General features: G+C 35.8%; 1 protein-coding gene across 1 annotated transcript in view; it reads left to right on the top strand.

Annotated features, from left to right (window-relative positions):
• The first annotated feature begins 23,981 nt into the window (after positions 1-23,981).
• LOC145693320 (clavesin-1-like) overlaps positions 23,982-24,280 on the top strand; it is a 47,213-nt gene continuing 46,914 nt past the window's right edge. Inside the window, exon 1 of the mRNA XM_081769205.1 lies at positions 23,982-24,133. The gene's annotated coding sequence lies outside the window, so the exon portion shown is untranslated. The remainder of the gene's footprint in view (positions 24,134-24,280) is intronic.

Here is a 24,280-nt window from a genome sequence, read left to right as displayed (position 1 = left end):
CCTGAGTGGAGGAAGCAATGGTTTGAGATGTTTGATTTTACTAGTGATCTGAGACATATGGAAGCAGTAGACAGCCAAACAGTAAATTTATTGCAAGCGCAATTATTAAATCAATTTGAGGAAGTTTTAAAAGGATCCATTGATATACCTATTAAGAATTTTAAAGTGAATATTCCGGTTATACCAGGGGCTACGCCTATCTTTAGAAAAGCATATTATATACCTTATGCGTTACGAGATCAAGTAAAAAGCGAGTTGGATAAACTATGTAGCGCTGGAGTTTTAAGGAAAATTACACAAGCGGATTGGGCGACACCTATGGTTATAGTTAATAAGAAAAATGGTTCCATAAGATTGTGTTTAGATTTTAAAAGGACCCTAAATTTGGTTACAGAAAGAGTAAGCTATCCTTTGCCGAAGATACAGGACGTACTCAATAAGCTAACAACAGCTAAATATTTTGTATTGCAGGATTTAAAGCAAACCTATTTACAACTTGAAGTTCAAGAAAGCTCTCTAAAATACTTAGTTGTAAATACCCCCTGGGGCTTATATGTACATCACATATTGCAGGGGTGCCCACAAGGGGGGGCTATGACGCAAACTGCGTCATTGAAATATTTGGGGGGGGTTAAATCTATATAAATATGTTTGAGGGAGTGTAAAAATTAATAGAAAAGATTTTTTTCATGGAAGAACACCTACGGATAGACAATTGAGGGGGGTGCGTCATGGACATGAGGGGGGTGGGCACCACTGCAGATTGCCTTTCGGCTTGAATTGCTCAGCTCAAATATTTCAGTAGTTCAGTAGTAACTAAGGATTTGAAAGGAATAATCTGTTATCTGGACGATGTGCTAATATGTGGAAGCACTTTAGGAGAATGTCATAAAAGAACTACTCAAGTTTTGCAAAAAATCAAGGAGTACAGTATTCAGGCTAATAAAGACGAAAGAATTTTCTTTGTACAATTTTTACGTATTTAGGTTATGATATTTCACAACAAGGTATTTTACCTGCGAAAGATAAAATGCAGCCAATTTTGGATACACCTCCTCCAAAAAACATTCTGCAGTTACAGTCGTTTATGGGAATGTTGAATTTCTATCATAGACATTTACCTTCTTTACCTACTAATATTCCTTCGTTATACGGCTTATTGAAGAAAGGTGTCTGGTGGGAGTGGTCCAGTAAGTATGAACAAGAATTCCAATTAGCAAAAAACCTGTTAAAGGAAGCTAGGATCTTACATCCTTTTAAAGAAGATGCTAAAGTTGTTTTAATGACGGATGCTTCACCAGATGGAGTGGGGGCAGTATTATATAACGAAGTAGAAGGTCAACTGAGGACAGTTGCTTGTGCATCAGCTACACTCTCGGAAGCAGAAAAAAATTATTCTGTTTGAAAGGGAAGCTTTAGCCATAATTTTTGGGGTGTGGAAATTTCACAAATTTCTTTTCGGAAGGTATTTTAAAATTTTAACTGATTCACAGCCTGTAAAATGGATTTTCGGGTTGAAAGCTACACCTGATGGTGCTTCTCCGAGAATACAAAGATGGTTTCTGTTATTAACAAATTATGATTTTGACATTGTACATAGTAAATCGGTGAAATTGGCAGATTATTTATCAAGATTCCCTCTAAGAGTGCCGACAGAGGAGGAAAAGGTAGCACCTGAATTTATTAGCGAAATCTCGTCCACTATTTTGAAGAAAGAGGAGATAAAGGAAGAATCTAGGAAGGATCCCACGATTTTGAAAGTTAAAGAATGGATGATGAGAGGTTGACCAAAGAAACTGCCTTCTTGTTTCGATTTCAAGGAATATCAAGACATGTTTAAAAAACGTTTTCAGTTAGAGTGGCAGGAAGATCGTGTTTTTTGGAAAGGAAGGATGTTAATACCTAGAAGGTTAAGGGATCAATACATGAGAAAATTACACCAAGATCATATGGGTGAATATGCTACGCTAAAATTAGCATCTGAAGAAGTTTGGTGGCCTGATATGATGAATGATTTACGTTGTTTCTTAAGAAATTGTGAGATTTGTGCGGCAGTGGCTAATAATATTCCTAAGACTAACTACTCTTCTTGGCCTGCATCTAGTAAACCTTTTGCTCAAATGTATATAGACCATTGCCAATTATTGGGTTTTCTATTTCTGGTTATTGTCGACACGTTTTCACATTGGATTAAGGCGTGCAGAGTAGATTCTACAAATACAGAAACTACCTTAGAATGTTTGGAGGGACTGTTTGCATTAGTTGGGTTTCCTCAATCTATAGTAACAGATAACGGACCACCTTTCAATGGTCAGAAATTCCAAGAATATTGTAGAAAGCGAAATATTAAGTTATTAAATACACCACCTTATTCCCCGGAGAGCAATGGTAGTGCTGAAAGAGCAGTACAGAAGTTTAAAAGGTTACTAAGGAAACGGTATGTTCAAAATGGATACAAAGTTAACAAACAAGCTGTGGTTCAGTGGTTAAAGGAAATTAACTATGCTTTGTTACACACTCCTTTGAAAACTATACAATCATCACCTGCTTCGTTGATATTTGCTTTTAAACCAACTACTTGGTATAAGGTTGGTGTAACAGTTCCGAACGAAGTAAAAGACTGGGGTGTAAGTAAAGATAAACCTGAACGTACTGCTATGGAAGGTAAAATTATTTGGGTAAGAAACTACAAGACAAACTTTCCTAAATTTATTAAAGGAAATTTCGTTAAATACACTGGTTCTAATACAATGGTTCAATTCGGAGATGTCATATTCATCAAGTTAGAATGACTGACCCATTTTTCAAGCAAAATGAGAGAATGACAAAAGTAAACTTTACAACGCCATTCTTCAGAAGTAATTACAGAAAGGATAGTCTAGGTCCTTCTGGCGTAGATAGGAGAATTGATAATGCTTTTCTTCAAAAGAACTTGTCAGAGGAACGGACATTAGAAGATAAAGATGAAACAGTGAGTAGAAACCACAACGAATACGTAGATCTCCGGACAGATGGGGGTATGAATAAACATTTTTTTGAGGGGAGAAGGATGTTAGGAGTACATAAATCAAAGGGCAGAATATGTTACGAAATTATACACATACCGTTGAAACAAAAAGAAGAAAAAGAGAAGAATTGAAAAGCAGAATGGTTCGTAATGATAGTGTTTCAGGTATTATAGATTTAAAGTGTAATACTTAAAAAAAGGGGGCATTGTGTTTAGACGATATTTATGTTTTATTATAAGCATTTTAAAGCATAACAGTACAGTAAACTTTTGCAGATATATCAATTTAGAAGTTTCTACATGCTTTTATTTGACTTGCTTTATTCTTTCCAATTTATTATCAATATTATTATTATTATTATTATTATTATTATTATTATTATTATTATTATTATTATTATTATTATTATTATTATTATTACCAACTTTTATTACTGCTGTTACTGGTAATTATATGTTTTTTCTTTCCTTGCAGAGTTATTTCACTTCAGAAAATCCTTGATATTTTGGAATCGGATGACGCACAAGATATACAAGACATAAATTTTGAATCCCCGAACCTAACATCTTTTCGGCTGAAGATTCAGGAGAAGAGGATAGCGGTGGACTCATCGACAACCTTACCAGTCATGTTGAAGTTGTTTTCGTAGATAATACTCGACTTGGTGAGGATGATGTGACAATTCTGTCGTCTCAATTGCACGGGACTCAGCTTGTTTCTAATGTCGAGCGTTATTCCAAGAAAGTACATGTAGCTCTTTCATATGTATTCGGAGAATACAACAAGCACATGGCAGGTGCTAACAAAATGGACTAGAATATCTCACATTATTGCATTGAAATCATATCGAAAAAGTGGTGGTGGTGAGCACTTTTCTCTTGGATAATTGATGGGTCGGTACAAAATTCATGGCTTCTGTTGAGAAAAATCGGAATAGAAATCTCACATTTAGAATTTCGAAAGCACATTGTACAAACTTATTTGCAGGAATATAAAGTCGTAAAATTTCCAGGTGCAGGTCTTCCAGCTATTTCTAAGTTCAGCAATCAACAATACCATGTAAGTGATGATGTTCGTCTTGTGGAGAGGGACAAGCTAGTATAATAATTTGCGCTAAGCGTAAACGCTGTGCAAGACGAAAGAAATATTTCAAGTGAAATGTAGACTTGTGCACTGACTTGTCTTCTATTTTCAATTTCCATAAAGTCCCATAGATGATGCGCTGTTAAATTCTCAACACATATTATGTGTTGTCTCCGAAAGGACTTAAACGCCTAGCGTGTTCATATGCTCACAGTGTCCCCAACGAAACTGCTTACATCACAAAATCAAAATTTTTCATAAGTTATCTTTTCAATTAAATAACTCAAAATTACAAATTCCACCAAAATTGAAAACAAAAATAATTCTGACGTTAATGAGTTAAACCTACAATATTTAAAAATTTATAAAATGAAATAGTGTACAACAGTATTTCAAAATTTTGTAATTGGGTGTGCTAATTACCTCCTCACTTCTTGCGTATGGACAATATTAAATTTAGCTTTACTGTAATCATGCCTACTAATTATGGACTAAAATGATTGTTGTTTTTGAAGTATTCTGTACTGATTGGAAAATTTTCTCATCATAATTATAAACCCTCAAAGTGAAAAACAACATTTTGACTTCCCGTTACTATCTGTTTTAAAGTAAAGACTATAATTAGTCAATTAGATGAGATTATAATTAGCACATTATAAGAATTAGATGAGATTCAATGATATAATAGTATAGAATAAGGCTGTTGACATTCCTCCTCTTCCCCCAGAAAGATCTTAAGAACACTTTTCTCTTAGAGAAAAATAGGAATATACGAGATGGAATATACTATTTTATCCAGTGTAAACTGATTTTCGAAAGAGGAGTTCTGATTGTGATTTATTTCTCTCGGTAGTTAAGCTTTTGGAGAGCAACTTACTGGGAAAATATATTATGTTCTCAACACTCTTGAACGAAGAGTATACTTAATAATTCTGCAATAAAGGGTACATATGCTTGCATATACGTTTTGAAATTCACTCACTTGAATATGTCTTCAACTACATAGACCTAATTATTCAGTTTCTTTTTTCAATTAAATCCTTCCGAGTGAAAAAAAACGAGTTCATTGGAATGTCTTTTTATTAGTAAAAGACTAATTAATGTTTTATGCTAATCGGAACTTCCAAATTTATATTACTTTATGTAGTCTGTAACAAATCTTTATTTCTATTGTTTCATTCGCTATAAGAAGTACAGATTTATATTTATACAAATGTTTCATCTTCACTTCTGCAGGCTAAAATATCGAAATAGATAAAATAGGTGATTTAGTGCTTTATTTTCTTCCTTTGAATTGATTAAAAATATTGAATTTAAAGTTTCACAAGTAGGACCAAATGAAATTATTAGAGTAATATACCGGCGTTATTTCTGAACAGTAATAGTCGTTCTTCGCACGGGAAAAATAGGTTTATGGAAAATATTTGAACCACCTTGCCCTCTCCTGTTGTAGACATTTCAGAGATAGTGTAGCAAGAGAAACCCATAAGATATTCTATTTTTGCATGAATTTTGCCTTCCCCGTATTCCCCTTAGAATATGCTCTTTAATCAGTGGCACGTTAAAATTTTAACTTGACACAGGACTATGCTGCAAAGTTCATTTTAAATAGGTAAGATGTCTTCCGTAACAAGGTCTTAACCAACAGACAACGTCGATTCCAATATGGCAAAATAAATAAATAAATAAATAAATAAATAAAAATGTAGAAATTGCCAACATTTCCGCAATAAAACCGAACTTCTGGAAAATGTTGGGTCACGTGTCCATTTATTTGTAATGAGGAGTTTACATTACGGGTTTCAATGAAAGCGACAGGGAATTTTTAAAAATGGGACGAGTATTTTCAAAAACGCTGACATATGTTTAAGCCTTTTTTTAAAATTAGAAGTTTATGTGCCTAATTTTGTTTCCATAACATTAAGAGTTCACGTGATACTCCATTCTGGACAAAAGATTTGAACCCTCTTTAGATGTTTACTATTATGCATAAGCGCCCGAAGGGGAAGGGGCAAGGAGCGCCCCCCGGCCCAACGAAAATGTATAATGTAAATTTCTAAATTTCTTAAGAGTTTCTTAATAACTAACTAACTAACTAACTAACTCTATGGCCTATGGAACCCGGAGGTTCAGTGCCGCGTTCACAAAAGCTCTCCACTGACTTCTATCCTTAGCTAATTGGATCCAGTTTCTACTTTGTATTCCCATCTCTGCGAGATCCATCTTAATATTATCCTCCCATCTGCGCCTAGGTCTTCCTAATGGTCGTTTTCCTATGGGTCTACCGGTCAAGACTTTGAAAGCGTTTCTACATTCTTCCATTCTAGCTACATGACCTGCCCACCTAAGCCTCCTAGACTTGATGACCCTAACAATGTTGGGTAAACCGTATAAACTATGTAGTTCCTCGTTATGAAGCTTTCGCCATCCCCCATTCTCGTTCCTCTTGGGTCCAAATATTCTTCTCAGGATCCTGTTCTCAAATACTTTCAGTCTATGTTCTTCCCTCAGAGTAAGCGACCATGTTTCACAACCATACAGAACAACAGGCATGATTATCGTTTTATATATTTTAAGCTTCAAATTCCTCGACAGAATTCGCGATGACAAGAGATTTTGAACCGAATAGTAACACGAATTCCCTGATTTTAGTCGACATTTAATTTCTTCGTGAATATGATTTTCATCTGTTAATATTGATCCTAAATATTTGAAAGTATCCACTTTATCAAAAGTATTATTTAATATTTTAACGCCTCCACAATTTGCCGTATTACGGTCCCGACGCACTTCCATGTATTTAGTTTTCTCTGTATTTACTTCTAAACCCATGTCCCTGCAAGCGTTTAATAATATCTCTGCATTTATTTCTACTGTTCTCCTATCATCCCCTATTAAATTTACATCATCAGCATATGCCATAACCTGGTGAATGCCGTTCAACTCTAGGCCCTGGTTGCTATCTTTGATTTTCCTTATGGCGTATTCCAGCACAAAGTTAAATAATAATGGCGACAACGCATCTCCTTGTTTCAGGCCATTTTCGACGTGAAAGCTCGTGGACAAAAATTTTCCTACCCGGACTTCTTAATTAATCTAATTAGCTTTCTCGGTATTCCAAGTTCTGTAAGAACGTTGTATAATGTTTCTCTCCTAACCGAGTCGTAAGCCTTTCTAAAATCAATAAGTAGTTGATGTACCGGGGTATTGTATTCCCACTTCTTTTCGGGTATTTGGCGAATGGTAAATATTTGGTCGATAGTTGATCGATTTCATCTAAATCCGCATTGATAATCTCCAATAATTTCATCTGCGTATGGGGTCAGTCTTGCTAACAGAATATTTGAAAGGATTTTATAGGATGTTGACAGAAGAGAAATGCCTCGATAATTATTACAGTCAGTTTTGTCGCCTTTCTTGTGAATTGGAACAATGATTGACTCTTTCCACTCTTGTGGCAATTCTTCCTTGTTCCAGATAAGGAGAATGAGTTTGTGTATCTTGTTCCACAATTTTTCGCCTCCAGCTAAAATTAACTCAGCCGGAATTTCATCTACACCCGGAGATTTGTGTTTCTTTAATTTCTTTATAGCGGCTTCCACTTCTATTCGATTGGGTTCTGGAATATACGGTTCTGCGGTGTGTATCTTCTTTTCTCCACGCACATTAGTTTTTGGCTGCGTGTTCAGAAATCGTCAAAGAAATCTTTCCATCTATTTAAGAGGCTATCCGTATCAGTGAGAACTGTTCCGTCAGATTTCTTTAATATATAAGCACGAGGTTGATAGCCTTTCTTAAATTCGCTGATCCCCTTATACATGTCCCGAATATTTTTATTTTTACTATTATCTTCAAGTTCCTTAATTTTAGCTTTCAAAAAATCCCGTTTTTTTGTTCTAAAAGTTTTGGAAGTTTCCCGCCTGATATCTGCGAAATTTTGTGTACTTATTTCATTCGGATTTTGTAGCCACCGTAATTTTGCCTGTTTTCTCTTCTCTACTAGTTTAATGCATTCTTGGTCGAACCATGGTTTGTTCCTACGTATTTCCGCGTATCCCAGTTTTTCTATTGCTGAACTTTTAATGCTATCTCTAATTTCAATCCAAGTATCCTCAACACTAGTGCACTCCGAGTCTTCTAAAACCGAGAATCTATTCGAAACTTCAATCTGGTATTCCTCTCTTACCTGGCTCTCTTCTAGTTTCTTTAAATTAAGTCTCTCCGTTTTCTGACATTGAGTATTATTTTTATTCAACGATAATCTCTCCCGTATTATCGCTGCTACCAGGTAGTGATCAGTGTCACAATCAGCCCCTCTAAACGACCGGACGTCAATTATGCTAGATTGTCTTCTTCTATCTACTAAAACGTGATCAATTTGATTATGTGTTTTTCCGTCTGGTGATGTCCAAGTGTATTTATGAACGTCGCGATGTGGGAATTTTGTACTCTTCACGATTAGGTTTTTGGATGTTGCAAAGTTCACGAGTCTAACACCGTTATCATTACTTTCCTTATGCAAACTTTCGTTCCCTATAATCGGTTTGAAAATATCCTCTCGTCCTACCTCCGCATTGAAATCCCCTAATAGAATCTTCATATGGTATTGCGGTAGTTGGTCAAATATCCGTTCCACTTCTTCGTAAAAACTATCTTTTATATCGTCACCCTTATCTTCAGTTGGAGCATGTACATTTAAAACAATATCACACCACCGTCCCTTAAGAGTAATAAAAGAAAGTCTGTCAGTAACAAATTCAACCCGTTTAATTGCTGGTAATATTCGTTTGTGAACGAAAAACCCTGTTCCTAACTGGTGATTTTTATTTCCTTCCCCGTAAAAGAACGTAAAATTTCCGGAATTCTCAGATCCATTTCCTTCCCACCTAACTTCCTGAACTCCTACTAAGTCCATCCTGTATTTCTCTAACTCACTCGTTACAGATTTTAACGCGCCTGCCCTATAAAGACTTCTAATATTCCATGTTCCAAATCTCATGTCCATTTTCTTTTGCTGATGCCGTGCCAAGTTATCAGTCATTGTCCGAGGCTTTTGTGAATGTTTCTGAACAAGTACCTTTTTTTACAGGATGAGGGTGTTAGCCTTACCCAAACCCCCAAGCTGGAGGACCACTCCTAGTCGTCTGTCCGCGACTGCTTATTCAGTATATTCGCAGCTAACCTCTATATCTAGAGGCCTTCTCCTCGATCCGCAACCTGAGGACGCGCCATGCCGTGGTGACAGGAACCCACGTTATAAGAGTTTCTTAATACGAATAAAAAATAACAAACGTAATATAGCAACCAGGGAAAATCCCACCCCCTTGAAAATTTTCTCCGGTGGCCCTGGTAGTTTACGTATTTTTTCTATTTGAATAATTCTTATTAATTACTCTTGTAACTAAAGAAGTTCTCTGTCCAAATCTCATGTTTCTAGGTACATTAGTGTGCCATTGGCGTCTATAAGTGACATACTTTCATATAGACCCTAATATTGCCCCTTTTCTCTTTCAGAAGTGAAATTTTCGTAAACACTGAAATAGGAGAGGAGTTCCTATATTTTTCATTATGAGTTTATACAACGAATTTCACACCTTCAACTCAAGTGAATCTTTACATTAAGCATTTTCTGAATAAATAGAGTGGAAATTATCCCCCTTTAGAAGTGAAATTTTCACAAACACTGAAAGATACATTCAACTTTTTTTTTTAAAGCTGAGTTTAACTTAAGAGTTTCTTCATATTGGGCTCTTCATACAATAAAAGAATAGAAAATTTCAATATTATTGAAATTGCTTGAGGAAGAGCTGTGAAGAATATGGGATGAAAATAAATGGTAGAAAGATAGAGCCTTGGTGATTGGAATAAAATGGTAGGTTTCAAATATAGAAGTAGGAGAGAAGAAAGTAGAACAGGTGACTAGTTTTTGATACTTGGTAGTATTATTAGTAAGGACACGAGAAACAAAAGTATAGTAAAAAAGCAAGGACAGGAATGGCGAATGAGTCCTTGAATGGGGAATAAAAAAAACTTATTAGTGTTTCGTGCTAACTATTGTAATGTATGGGGCAAAAACATAAATCGATGAGAAAAGAACGGAATATTTCAAAATGTGGGTGTGGAGAAGAATGGAGAGAATTGTCTGGGTCAAACTGAAAACGAATGAGATGTTACAAACAGTGAAGGACAAAAGAACAATTTTAGGTTTAATTAGAGCGAGGAAGAGAAGCTGGTAGAAACATTGGCTAGAAAGGAACTGTATTGAAAGAAGCTGCAGTTGATGTACGGTACTAAAACAAAATTCCTACGTCAAGACGAAGTTAACTGAAGACCGTAGTGCATGAAAGCTTCTCAGTTCCCATGAAGTGATCTGCCAATAATGACAGAACACCTATGACGACGATGATTGTGTTGATTGTGAGGTAGCAATAGCCAAATTCTGATATTAGATCCAGGTATAGTGTCACCCCTAACCTTGTAGACACAAGAATAGTTAATGGAAGGAAAGTTTTGATTTCAGATTTAAGCAGTCCAAAGTCCAAAAGCGAACAAGGTTTTTTTGTTTTTACTAATGTCTTTAGGAGCACAGCCAAGTACTCTACCACCAAAAACCTTCAAATAGCTCGCAACTGGTTAAAGATAGACAAAGTTGATTTCTTACTTCGGTATCTCAAGACCAGTTGAATTGAGAGGGTTTTGTGTCAAAGTATGATCACTTAGGACCACAAAATAAATTATATAACATTTTAGATTTCAAACTAGCTGAACCTGCGCTCTCTACCCAGCGCATCATTCGCATATGAGCATAAATATACTTCTCATTCCTCACAACATCTATACTTGTACCTTTGCAGACACAAGTGAAAGACGTCTTGATAAAAAAAAATATCGGCAAGGGGTATCATAGAGTGGAGAATTTTTTCGATGATTTTTTCTCAATATGTCGCACTGTTTGCAAGATTTGAGCCTACTTCCGGTTGGAGTTTCTGATTCATGTATGACCAGTGTTTTCTTTCTTCTTGCATGCAGTATGTAATACGCAAATACATTATATATACAATTATTTATAATGCCAGTTATATATGGTGTTCATTGGGCAAAACACTCAAAAAATACAGATTTATCTTAGACTGGAGAAATGGTCCTTCCTTTTTCATTATTATTTGGCCATGAAACAAACGCCTGAGACATATACAACCCCAATATACAATTATGTGGTGTTGGAATGTATAATGCGTAGAATATGATGCTTTAGTTTTCTTTTAATTTCAACACTGCCAGTGTACCGTAAAAATGTAATAAAGAAATAATGGCCATATATTTTTTTTTAATATTCAATTAGAACTGGACAATCTACGCAAAATTTGCAATCGATCAGTGTAAACGTCATCTTTCTAGAGCTTGTAGTTTCCGAGATCTCATTGTCGAAAAGATTGGCCACAAACATATAAACGTCCACAAATATATAGTCTAAAAGAACTCCAAAGATGGCAGCACTATTCATTTGCATTGATTTTGGAGAAGGTTTATTAAAATACAAAGGCTTTGAACAATAATTTTAAAACATAAACTTTATGAAAAATAAAATGTTTGTCTCTGTTAAACGTGAAATCACATATAACCGTAAATAAAAGTTTTGAAAGCCAAAGTTATAGGTTGGAGCTCAGGCGTTCTTAATCCATACTTCCACTTGTCTCTCAACTCTCAGACCGAGGTACCTAAGTCTAGGCTTTGATCGGTCCTGAGTTGTGGACGCAACCAGGCAATCATTACTACGGGCGTAGTGGTGCGGCGAGATAGAGGGTTATTTTTGTTTATTGCATCATTTCATCTTCTCATTCAGTATATCTTCATCTGAGTTACGCAGTTTGTTGGTTCATCACATCGATCTAGACGACCATGGATATCGACACCAGACAAACAACACCCTCACCTTCTGGTTCAACTGGCGCTATCAACAAGACTGATAAACGCAAAAACAGCAAGGGGTCGCGGGCAGGTGTTCGATCTCGTCCGCGATCCCCAGCTCCAATGCAAACTACTCGTAGTTGGCAAAAATAGCACCGCCAAAAAGCACCACTCTTCGCAACCTGTGCAGCCTAAATCTACCGAGATGGAAGTACCGTCTCCTGACGATAGGCAGCAATTTCCTTCTCTAGAAGATATCTCGAAACCGACGTTCTATTCTTATCTACTTACTAATTACGATCCGAAGTTTCAAAACGAGAAGCAAATCTTTCTTTAATTAACGAAGTATTTCATTCGAGCACAAGTCATTCAGATCACTAAAACTCGCAACGGGATCATCATTAAATAATCAGATTCTAACTTCGCCATCACTATTCGGAATAAATACTCATTTGAAATTTTTGGCAAAAACGCTAATCTGCAGAAACTAACAGATAAGCACATTAAACAGCAACCTTCTCCACGCCGACAACCTGCTTTATCAGTAGTCACACGTGGAGTCGAACCAAGTATAAGCGATGACGAAGTCAGCGAAGAACTGAAAGGTGAGGGGCATTCAATTCTGAAGTGTTTATGCATTAAAAGCGTACATGGCTCAACTTACATGGTCCGCGTTTTGACTAACTCTCAAGAGACCATTGACGATTTACTTTGCAATGGAGCTTTCATTTATAAAAAAACGCCACAGGGTGGAGTCATCACACACTCCAGCTCCCCTTCCATTGCGTTGCGAGAAATGCCAAATTTATAACCCGCATAGCACAGCGGAATGCCGTAATCCTGCGAAATGCGGATACTGCTCGCAACTTCACAACACGAAAACCTGCTCAAACCTCCAAAATCCACCAGCGTGTAGTACCTGTGGAGATGCTCATCCCACTTTTAGCTACAAGTGGAAAGCACGGTCCAGTCCTGAACCAAGCAAGCCAGAACTAGTTTTGCAATTAAGGGTTACAGCACCTACCGACAATCCTATGGATACACCAACTTCTGTTTTTCAACCAATTCAAATCAACCAGTTTCTTTCCTTTCTCACCACAACACTTAAAATATTCTTCCCTTTCAACGGCAACAAGTCTTCCAACAAATTTAACTGGCAGCCAAAAAAATCATCAATGTTAATTTCCAAGCTACTTACTTTGGTCAAAATGTATATTTTCACTCTTCTATTCTCAACACTGACCTTACATCTGATCCACATCGAGTTTTCAGACATGGACTCTAATATTAGTTTATTGTTTCTGAATATTAGCTCCTTAGAGGAACACAAGACTTTGTTTGAACAACTTCTATTGGAGGAAACCATTCATGCATTCTTACTAAACGAAACTCACCTTACAGCTGCAAGTTATAGCAAAGTTTCAAACTATCATGTACTTTGCCATGAAAACACCATACCAGCCCCCAGAGCAAACGGTGGGGTAGCTATTGGTTTCCCTCGAAGCTTACCATATCGCATCTTCCATTCTCCAATACAAAATCTGTCTGAAAACTTGATTGTTACGCTTTATTTTTCAAACTTTTATGTAACCATTGCCAGAATTTACATTCGCCCTGGTCATGAGCTTCCTTATGGATTTTTTAAATATATTTCCAATAACTTTCGAATGTTTGTAATCATGGCCGACATCAATTTTCACAGCCGTTCCGATCGTCAAAAACGCCACTTCCAGGATTTCATCATTACGCATACTACAGGCACTATTCTGCAACTACCCAAACCAACTCGACATGTTTCCAACACTACACCAGATGTAGTCATAGTTTCGCATAATCTCATCGACCGATGCACTGTGCACGTACTCGATCCGATGGGCAGTGATCACCTTCCAATTAAACTTTCTATCACACGCCGTATCTCAAACCTTTCCAATTCTATTCCATCACGTGAAGTTCCACGTTTTGATAAAGCAGACTGGGAAGCATACCGCATTTCTCTTGAACACAGCCTGGAAAACTTAGATGCCCCTACTACAGAAGAAGGATTATACATGCACTTGACGTTATCACATCTTTATTCATGCATACGCTAACTCCCATATTCCCAAGTCAACTATTTTTCCTCATCTTCCTCAGCTCTCTCCCCATTACCTTCTACTTATTCGTCGTTCCAGAGAACTCTATAGAGATTATCAACGCACTGGTAATGTCAAATCCTTGAGGCTTCACAATTTCAACGGACAGTCGGAAACTACATACGAGCATATAGAGCATATATTGGATAGATACTTGTAATAAACTTTCAGACATAACTCATCCCACGAAATTTTGGAAAAGATTCAACATCCTAACAGGTAAAAAGATACATACACCATATCCATTAATTTACCATGATAAAGCTCTTCATGCCGATAAAGATAAGGCGGACGCTTTTGACGATTATCTACAAGCAATTTTTACTCCTCTACCACCTACTGATCAGTCGAAAAAGTTAATTTTCAGTCTCCTCATGTTCAACCAAATCCTTCCCACTCTCTATCAGCTACCCATTCACTTACAGCTCCTATCATCACAGTCGAAATTCTAGACACCATAGCACGAAAACGCAATACTGCTCCTGGCATAGATGAGATCAACTACCGCCATATCAAAGAAGGACCGTATATTCTCCTTCACCTCTTAGTTCTCATATTTACATTTATACTCAGAACAGGTCACATACTGTCTTACTGGAAAACCTCAAAAGTTCTAATGTTTCAAAAGCCGAACAAACCTGCCAATAGCGTTGCTTCTTACAGGCCAATTCAATTAACATCCATCTACAGCAAAATTCTCGAACGTATTCTCGTTCACAGGCTCTATCAACACCTCTCTGTTAAAAACCTTCTCCCGAATCATCAAGCAGGTTTTCGTCCAAATTAGTGTATCAACGACCAACTTTTACGAATGCTCACTATAATAACTGATCATTACAACACCTTTAAACCATCCTGCTTAGTATTATTTGATCTCGAAAAAGCAGTTGATAAAGTTTGGCACCGAGGTCTCATTGCTAAATTGTTGAATTTCAAACTTCCTCTTGCCTACGTCCGTTTTATTTATAATTTTCTCTCTTGCAGATTGGCCTATATCTCAATCAATAGTGCTCTTTCATATCCCCATCTTTCTACATTCCGGCGTGCCTCAGGGTTCAGCACTTTCTCCTTTATTATATCTTCTATATATCACAGTTATTATATATATATTTATTATATCTTCTATATATATCACATCCAACTTTTTCAATACGCAGATGATACAGCCTTCTTTGCCTTAGGGGACACCGTACAGCAAATTAATACTGCTATGCAGTCTGCTATCAACTCCTTCGTCAGTTGGTGCAACCAGTGGAGGCTCAAGATCAATCCAGATAAAACGCAAACATTATTTCTTCTTCCTCCCAGAAAAAAATTGTAGTTCAGAAAAATCCATCTTATCTCAATTTAACCGTTGACGACACTCGCCTGAAACCTGCTAATTACGTTAAATATCTTGGTCTCACCATCGACAAACACCTTACCTGGCGTTCTCATTTAAAGACGGTTCTCGCTAAAGCTTATAATAGGTTGAATCTATTACGACGCTTAACTGGAACGATTTGGGGCTTCAAATCATCTGTCGTCCTAAACGCATACAAAGTTTTTCTCCGGCCAATACTAACATATGGGTTCGTGGCTTGGTTTAACGCATCTCCCTTTTATTACGAGAAACTAAAAATTCTTGAACTTCATGCATTACGTATTGCATTCCGCATTAAATTACCCAGACCTACACATGAACTTTACGAGTGCCTAACTTTTTTCGATATTTTATACCACCTTGAAACACTACGACTGAAGTGTGTTACTAAACGGTTCGAGGAACGACATGCCCTTCTCTTAGATATAATGAACTTTGATATAGCTTATACCCCTTCTCATCCCCTTTATCATACTTCACTTTCCCTTCTATTTCTTTATATCATTACACTTTACCCCCTGATCATCCCGATATTCATGCCGTTGCTGCTTATAAAACCGACTATTTTCACCTCTCATATTTCCATCCTATGTTGCACAATAGTCCTTTTGTTTTAACAGGGTTCGCACTGTCTCCATCATGGTCCTGAGCCACCCCAGGACTAGAAGATAAGCTCATTCGTCCACTAACACATCCCGCGTGTTGTGACGTCCGATGCACTTCATTTCCATCTTATACATTCCCCTCATTTATTATTATAGGATTAAAGCTATAATGTCCTTCATATGATCTCACAACCATAATAAAGGCAATGTCATCTCTTGAAACAGTACCTACTCCCCATCCTTATGATTATAGCATAATGCTATAATGTCTGCTGTTATATATTCACATCTGTTTCTGTATTTACCTTCGTAATATATCTATTGTTTGTTATTGGAACTAAAAATAAACAATGCACTCATAGACCATCAATATATACCTTCTATCCACAATCCTCTTCCTTCCCATAAGGGCATAACACCTTTGGGGGAACTAACCATCAAGCTAGCACTTAAAAAAAAAACAAATAAAAAAGCTTTTGTTGCTATTGTAGCATTTTAATAGATAATAATAATAATAATAATAATAATAATAATAATAATAATAATAATAATAATAATAATAATAATAATAATAATAATAATAATAAAACGTTCTTAATTGGTATTGTAGCATTTTAATAGATGTTGAAGAGCAATAATAGGTTTTGAGAAATAAGAAAATAAATATAGATGAATGGTATGTTATAATATTCAAGCAATGACCTCGCCTGTAATAGTGTTTTGTAATTTATGATCTTAACGCCAATATTGTTTGATCGACCATAGTTTCCTTTCTATTATTTTGTTGAAGTATATAAAAGTTGTTTGAAATTTTTAGCAGTAGAAGAAGCTATCGTTTAAAATTGAGTGACGAGATGCACGGTTATTGACAACCCTATATTCTTTGAGCTGAAATATCAAATTTGTTTGTTTTTCATGAAGAACTTGATATTCAGATTGTGCTATAAGTGCTTATATGCATGTAATACGCTACAAATTCTCTGCATCTTGCATAAGTTATTTAATACTTATTAAATGAACAATACAGGGGGAAATCCAACATAGACCGATCTAGCAAAACTTCAGAAACTCAGATTTACATATCACATACTTATGGCATTGATATGAATGATAACTCCTGTTTCAGTGTACAATGTGAAATAGTTTCTCCGGAAAATATTGGTGATACTGATTTCATATGTGAAAACTTGTAAATGAGAGTCATGAAGTGATACTGATATCTATTCTTTTTATATTTCTTTTTAAATTCTGTTGTATTTTCCCTCTAGCCTTGAAATAGATTCAATGCAGTTTGGACGCATTTTATCTTCACGTAAATTCAAATAAAAAAGTAGTTGCAAATCATCTTCCCCTGTTTCTTATTATCCAGAGTGAAGAACATGGATAGACACTTGATTTTGAAGAAGCTTCATATTTAATCAAATCATGTCAAAATTTTATCTGAGATGTGTAGGAAAAATATCTAATTTTCCCAGATCTAATGTCAGATATGAAATATAGATTGTATCACTTGATTTCGTATGTCATTATGAACTCTGGACTATGATCTACATTATATCCGTCTATAAATATAGGATATTTTTTCTTTCTACTTTGTATCCACATGATAGAAGTTATTCCATGACTTTCAATTTTGAATATGTATAATATTGACATTGAAGTTGATGCGTATAGAAAATAAACTCGGCTAAATACAGTCAAGGAAATCACGCGAAACGTACATTTATGAATGAATGGGATTTTATTTATTAAATTTTCGTCCAATGTGCACCTCTAAGCCCAGGCCTAGTGGTATATCCAGCCCTGTTTCCGGTCGACTGTAGTAGCAGCCCCGATAGTCTAAACATTGAGCTGCGCTCGCATGCCAGATTAGACCCGCACAAACTTTTCAATTTACATAGGTCGTGTGTCGAGGCTACCATAGCGATATATTTTATATTGTAAACTTCTGCAATCTATCGGAAATGCTTAAATAAGCAATCTGCTGTCTGCAGTAATAGGAAGATGAATGGAGAAAGAAGGGAAAGTGTTTTATTACAAGATATATTCCAGAGAGCTAAAATAGCATCAGGAGAGTGTTTCGGACCCTGAAGAAATGCAATTAAAACACGGAAATACAGACTTAGAACAGTCATCTGTAAGACAAAGGTACTATATCCATTTGTTAACTTTATGTCTGTATTAATTTTAATTAAGGTGTTTGGTTTACCAAAAATTCGTTTATGTATTTACTCTGTGTGTCCATGTGTTCGTTTGGGAGACACGAAATCTCGGGATATAAACGATCAAAATTTAAGAATAGAGTTCGTTAATGGACGTGCTCTGCCTAATTGATCCCAAGATATAAACAATCAAAAATAGATTCCCATGTTCTCCACTTATTGCTATGGGAGTAATTATATATATCGTCTTTAGTTGATAGATTACCTGCAATGCTGTTGAGGTTAGCGCGTTACTACAACCTCAGGACTCAAAATACTTATCTTTCCGTGGAATACGACACTGAATTGAAACTTAAAGACGTTTTACTCAACAAATCTAAAGATTTGAATATTTTCTTTTTTCGAATATTCATTCGTTTTAGTACAATGTTTTAGTGAGGAATATCATCATCATAATAGGTATTCTGCCCTTACTGGCAGGTCACTTGCAGCAGCTGAGAAGCTTCCATGCTCCACTGTCCTCTGCTAACTTCTTCGTCTTCGCGTATGATCTTTCTGTTTTTATATCATCCATAATTGTAGTCTCCTTCGCCCCCTCCTTCTCTTTCCCGACACCATACCCTCTATGACGTCGCTCATGATACAATCTCTTCTTAGGTAATGTCAAAACCAGTTTCTTTTCCTCTTCCTAATAATATCTAAAAGTGTTCTTTTCTCACCCACCATTTCTAACACTCTCTCATTCGTTTTCCGCTCGAATCAACTAATTCTTTCCATTCTTCTCCGCACCCACATTTCGAAGGATTCCAGTCGATTTTCGTCACCTTTACGTAATGTCCACGTTTCCGCCCCATACAGTATAACACTCCACACGAAGCATTTTGAGTCTTTTTCTCAGCTCTCTATTCAAGGTCTCACAAAACAGACTTTTCTTCCTCCTAAAGGCTTCTTTCGCCATTCCTATCCTTCCTTTTATTTCACGTTCACACTTCATGTCATTACTAAGAATACTACCCAGATATCGAAAACTATTCACTTGTTCTATTTGCTCCCCTCCCACTTTTATATTTGACGCAGACCTCTTCGTTCCAATCACCATGGTTTTTGTCTTTCTAACATTTATTATCATCCCATATTCTTCAAAGCCCATCCTCAGGTTTTCGAACATTTTATTAATTTCCTTTTCAGATTCTGCAACAAGCGCCATATCGTCAGCAAATCTTATGCATTTAATCATTCTACCTCCTACCGAAATGCCGTCATCATCATGTAAACTCTTTTTCACTATCTCTTCTAGATAGACATTAAATAGTGTTGGCGAGAGGCAGCATCCTTGTCGAACTCCCCTTCCAATTGCACTCTCTTCCGTCAGTTCTTTCCCTATCCTAACACTTACTTGTTCGTTCATGTATAAGTTTCTTATGAGTCTTCAATCTTTCCATTCCAACCCTATCTTCTTTAGAACTCCCAACAACAATTCCTAATTTACTCGGTCAAAAGCCTTTTCTAGATCGATAAATACAACATAACCTCTTTCCCTTTTGCTGTAAATCTTTCACCGATCGTTCTTAATAATCCAATAACATCTTTTGTGCCCTTACCTCTCCTGAACCCGAACTGCTTCTCCTCAACTTCTTCGTTTGTTCTTTCATATAACCTTCTGTTCAGTATTCGGAGCAAAATTTTAGCTGCATGAGATATGAGACTAATAGTTCTATAATCCTTACATCTCTTTGGGTTCGATTTCTTAGCCATCGGTATCATGATCGTCTTCAAGAAGTGAGAATTTGCGCATAATTGATAAAATGAATTTTTATTTAAAAATTTGCGATATCGCAAATTTATCCCAAATTTTTGAATAAAAATTCATTTTATCAATTATGTGCAGATTCTCATTGCTTATCATTAATTAACCTAAAACACACCTGTTGCAGTAATTTTACGACAACAGTGCTGCCAGGAGTCGCGTTTCTGTAAAAAAAAAAAAAAAAAAAAAAGGACACCTATTTCTATTTTACGAACTTGCATTAAATAGCCTTTTTATATGGCAATACTGCATTAACCTTGTCACATTTTCGCACCAATGGATAAATATTAATGCATACTGTACATATACACAGGAATTCATCCACAGGAAATCAGTTTTTTGCAACTGAATATTGATTTTCTTCATTTTGCACATTTTTTATTTTACACTTACAGTAATTTCTTTCTTTACTACACAAAAACGTTGCAAGTTCCAGCATTGATCATGGTCTCGAAAATATGTGCATAGGACATGCTTACATTTGTTTCAAGTCTCAGGTCTCTATCATTCTTAGATCAAAAGAAATACGCAATCAAGCTTTGGGTTGCGCAACTTTACGGACACACTGTACTAACAGATAGGGTGCCAAGAGTAGGCATAATGCGAGTGAAATGGTTAATTAAAAATATTTGTCTTGACGTAATACATCTTTCGGAAGAAATTTGTAGCTCTTTTTGTACGAATTCAATATGAATGATAAAGTCAAAGGGAGAATAGGGAAAGGAGAGCGTAGAACATTGCCTTCGACAATACGCAGGGCCATTCCCTACTGCTTCACATTTTTTTTTTAAAGAAGAATAAGAGAAAATTTAACTTGTTACAAAAATGCACAAGCGTAATAATAAATGGTCAATTGTCAAAATCCATGTTATTCAGTAATAGAAAGCACATTAGCATCTGTTACATATATTCAAATCATGACTAAAATATTATAAAAGAACAAAGTCTAGTATTTCAGGGAAAATGTAATTACTGAATTGCAATAAGAGGAATCTGGAAATTACAAAATGAAAGCAAATAGTCAAGTATTCATTACCTTGATGGGTACATGAGCATTCTTATACCATTGAGATTTAAAATTCTGCAAATTTGATATTCACATCTAACTTGTCATTGAAGATACCCAGAATATATGTTCATAAGTAATTCAGTTTTTTCTGAAATAACCAACTTTATCTTTTTCAATTAAATATACAATTACAGAACTAAAGATAATAATAATAATAATAATAAACATCTAGAAGTGTAAATGAGAGGGCAACAATATTCTAGAGAAAATGCTTGTTTTACGTCCTTTATTATATTTAATAATATAAAGAGCTCCCTCATAGGTCTATGGTTGCCTAGGTTCTTTCGTGAAAGCCATATTCGATTCCCGATGGCAGCTCATGTGGTTCGAATTCCACGTTTAAGCTGTAGGAGGTTTATGTTTCACATACGGTTTGTGTACTTCCTATATTTTACGAGATTGTTCCTTATTAGAGTTGTATTCCACCGTTCCGACAAAATTCTACGAGACGCAGAATTGTCCCGTAACTTGTGGATTTCTAGTTAACGTTCTTGTAGAGAGTAATTATATCAATTGTCAGTAGAGTCATGTTGCGAGAATTGTGCCCCTAGCAGACATGATAAGAACTAAGCATGAATTTCTTGATATGACACTGTTCTGCTATGAATTGAAATTAGTTTTATTATTTTATTTGCCTTCAAAACTAAGGACTGAATAAATATCCTTTATTTCAGTGGTTCCGAGCCTTTTCTGATTGATAACATACTGAACGGTATCGACAATATGACACACTTGGTTTGGTTTTTATTAATAAGTGAAAGTCACTATGTTTGTGACTGCGTACCTCTTGAACCACCCAACTGATCTCGATCAAATTTTCAACATAGATGAAATTCGGGCCTGGGGTGGTTTTGATCATTTCACTTTGACGGTGCAACTTAGGGGAGGGGGAGGAGGGGATATTTAAAAATAATCGAAAATAACCGATATTAATCTTGAATTCATAATATTCGGAGTCATTGAGATGAACAGTGACATTTGCAATGCCGTTTAAATCCGAATTCAGCCCCTCAACTTGGAGGAGTGAAGGGAATGATATATAAAAAAAATTAAAAATGACCAATACTAGTGTCGAATATTTAGTTTTCGGGATCACTGTTCATTTCCGATGACGTTTAAATCTAAATTACCCGCTATTTTTTTTTTATTTTAGCCCAGAGAAGCGCGTAATTGACGCTAATAAAATGTACAAATTCTAATAGGGTAAGACTATAAGTTTCTATAAAGAAGTGATTGTTGCTGACGCTTGATTCGTTCATTACCATACTCTGTCTCAAAATTGATTTTAAATAATTATTAAATATTTCATGATTTTCAAATTCTAAAATTTCGCGACTCTGATTGAAAGTCACTACTTTATTATACATTGTAATTTCGATGGAAACTTGTCTCGTATTATTATTTAAACCTAGGGCTCCGAGACTTCAGATTTAGCTGGGACAATCTCGGATTTACATCATCTGTTGTCCAGACATATCTTTCCAATTATTCGGGACTCCAATGTATCTGTTTAACTTAATATCATTCATGCGATATTTTTAAAAATCTCGCTTTTGGTGACTGTTGACTTATTACTTAATTCTGATATCTCAGCAAGAAGTAAGTGCAGAATTACGACCATACTGTTAATTTTTATTGGGTGCCCCAGGTTTAGTTTATGATTATAAGGATCTATATTATGTAGACTCCCTATATATGTAAACGCTACTCATATAACCTCAGTGCTAAAAGGAAGGTAAAGCTCAAACAACAACCAACAAAATAATATAACATGGAGATCAATATAAAATAGACCAATAGAAGCGATGAGATTATAGTATGGAGCAGGACAAGCCTGTAGCTTTGAGGTGGCCAGTGAGATCATCCCCCTACCACCACATTTAGACCCCCAGAAGCTCTCGGTTTGTTTGTTGGTACGTATATGTGAATGTAAGGCGAACTGAACTTAGCTCCTCCCAAAATGACCTCGACACCCCCTTCCGTTTTAGTGTTTTGGCTATGGGCTTGAAGTAGGGTCTTTAGAAAGTGAATAACAACAATTCTAACTGAATGTCTTGCACATGATAGGTTCCAAACACTGACGTACGCAGGGGGTGGATCCTGGGGGTCCGGATACCCCGATATTTTGACTTTTGTGCAAATTTAGCCTAATTTTAGGGGCAATTTTAGGAATTTTAATATAAAATACTCTCATATTGAGTTTGGACCCCCCGAAATAAATTCCTGCGTACGCTACTGGTTCCAAACACCAATATTTTCTATCTGTAGTGATGAATTTTTGGATTTTTTATGTTCCAAATGCTAGTACTTGAACAATCTTTTTTCTCTTATCTCAGTTATCACTTACGTATAAACTTAGCTTGCAATATACAATGCTGCGTCAAGTTAATATTACGAAAAGAACAAATCTTGACACTTTGAACAAAATAGGAAGCGGATATTTTAACAGGCTCTGGAGGTGAGTTAATCTTTGGAGTCCATTTAGTGTATTGCACAGTAACTATACACTACCATAAACGAACTTTGCGCTTATGTGACCAAATGTTGACGAAGATGTATAACATTATCATGTGCGCATGTTCACATATATAAACACATGAACTAACACATACACAATGATAGAAGCGGAAAATAGAATAATACAAGGTACAGTGTATGAATCACAGTCCACAAAGGTTGACAATAGACTTGTTAGATAGAACTATACAAAGTCTGACACATACTCGAAAATCATCGAAATTATTTTCTTCCCAAAGATTAGGTCAGGTAAAAATCCTCTGATACTGCAGGTATCAAAGTTCTTCCATTACCCACCCCCTCTCTCTACCTCTGCAATTACTCACACGTGCTTGTGTATGCTTTTTATTTAAAGAAGTTCGCTTCTTTTTTTTATCAGAACAAAAGTATAAGATTTTTCTTACAATACAAGTGTCACTCATAATACATATAGCCGTTGAGAAAGACATATCAACTGATAATCAGGTGATTTGAAGGTAGGAGAAACAATATATTTTCAGTTACTATATTTACTTTATAAACTATTACTAGCAATTTACCTTGCTGCATATTCGTTACTTAATAAGACATTTTAGTATACAGCTTTGTTTACAAATCTTATGGTTTTCATTCAGAAGTTTCAT

Source organism: Thermobia domestica, chromosome 8, assembly GCF_964235325.1.
Source record: "Thermobia domestica chromosome 8, izTheDome1.hap1.1, whole genome shotgun sequence".
Taxonomy (NCBI): Eukaryota; Metazoa; Arthropoda; class Insecta; order Zygentoma; family Lepismatidae; genus Thermobia; species Thermobia domestica.
Note: the sequence above shows the minus strand (reverse complement) of the source record. Positions and strands in the feature narration are given on the sequence as shown.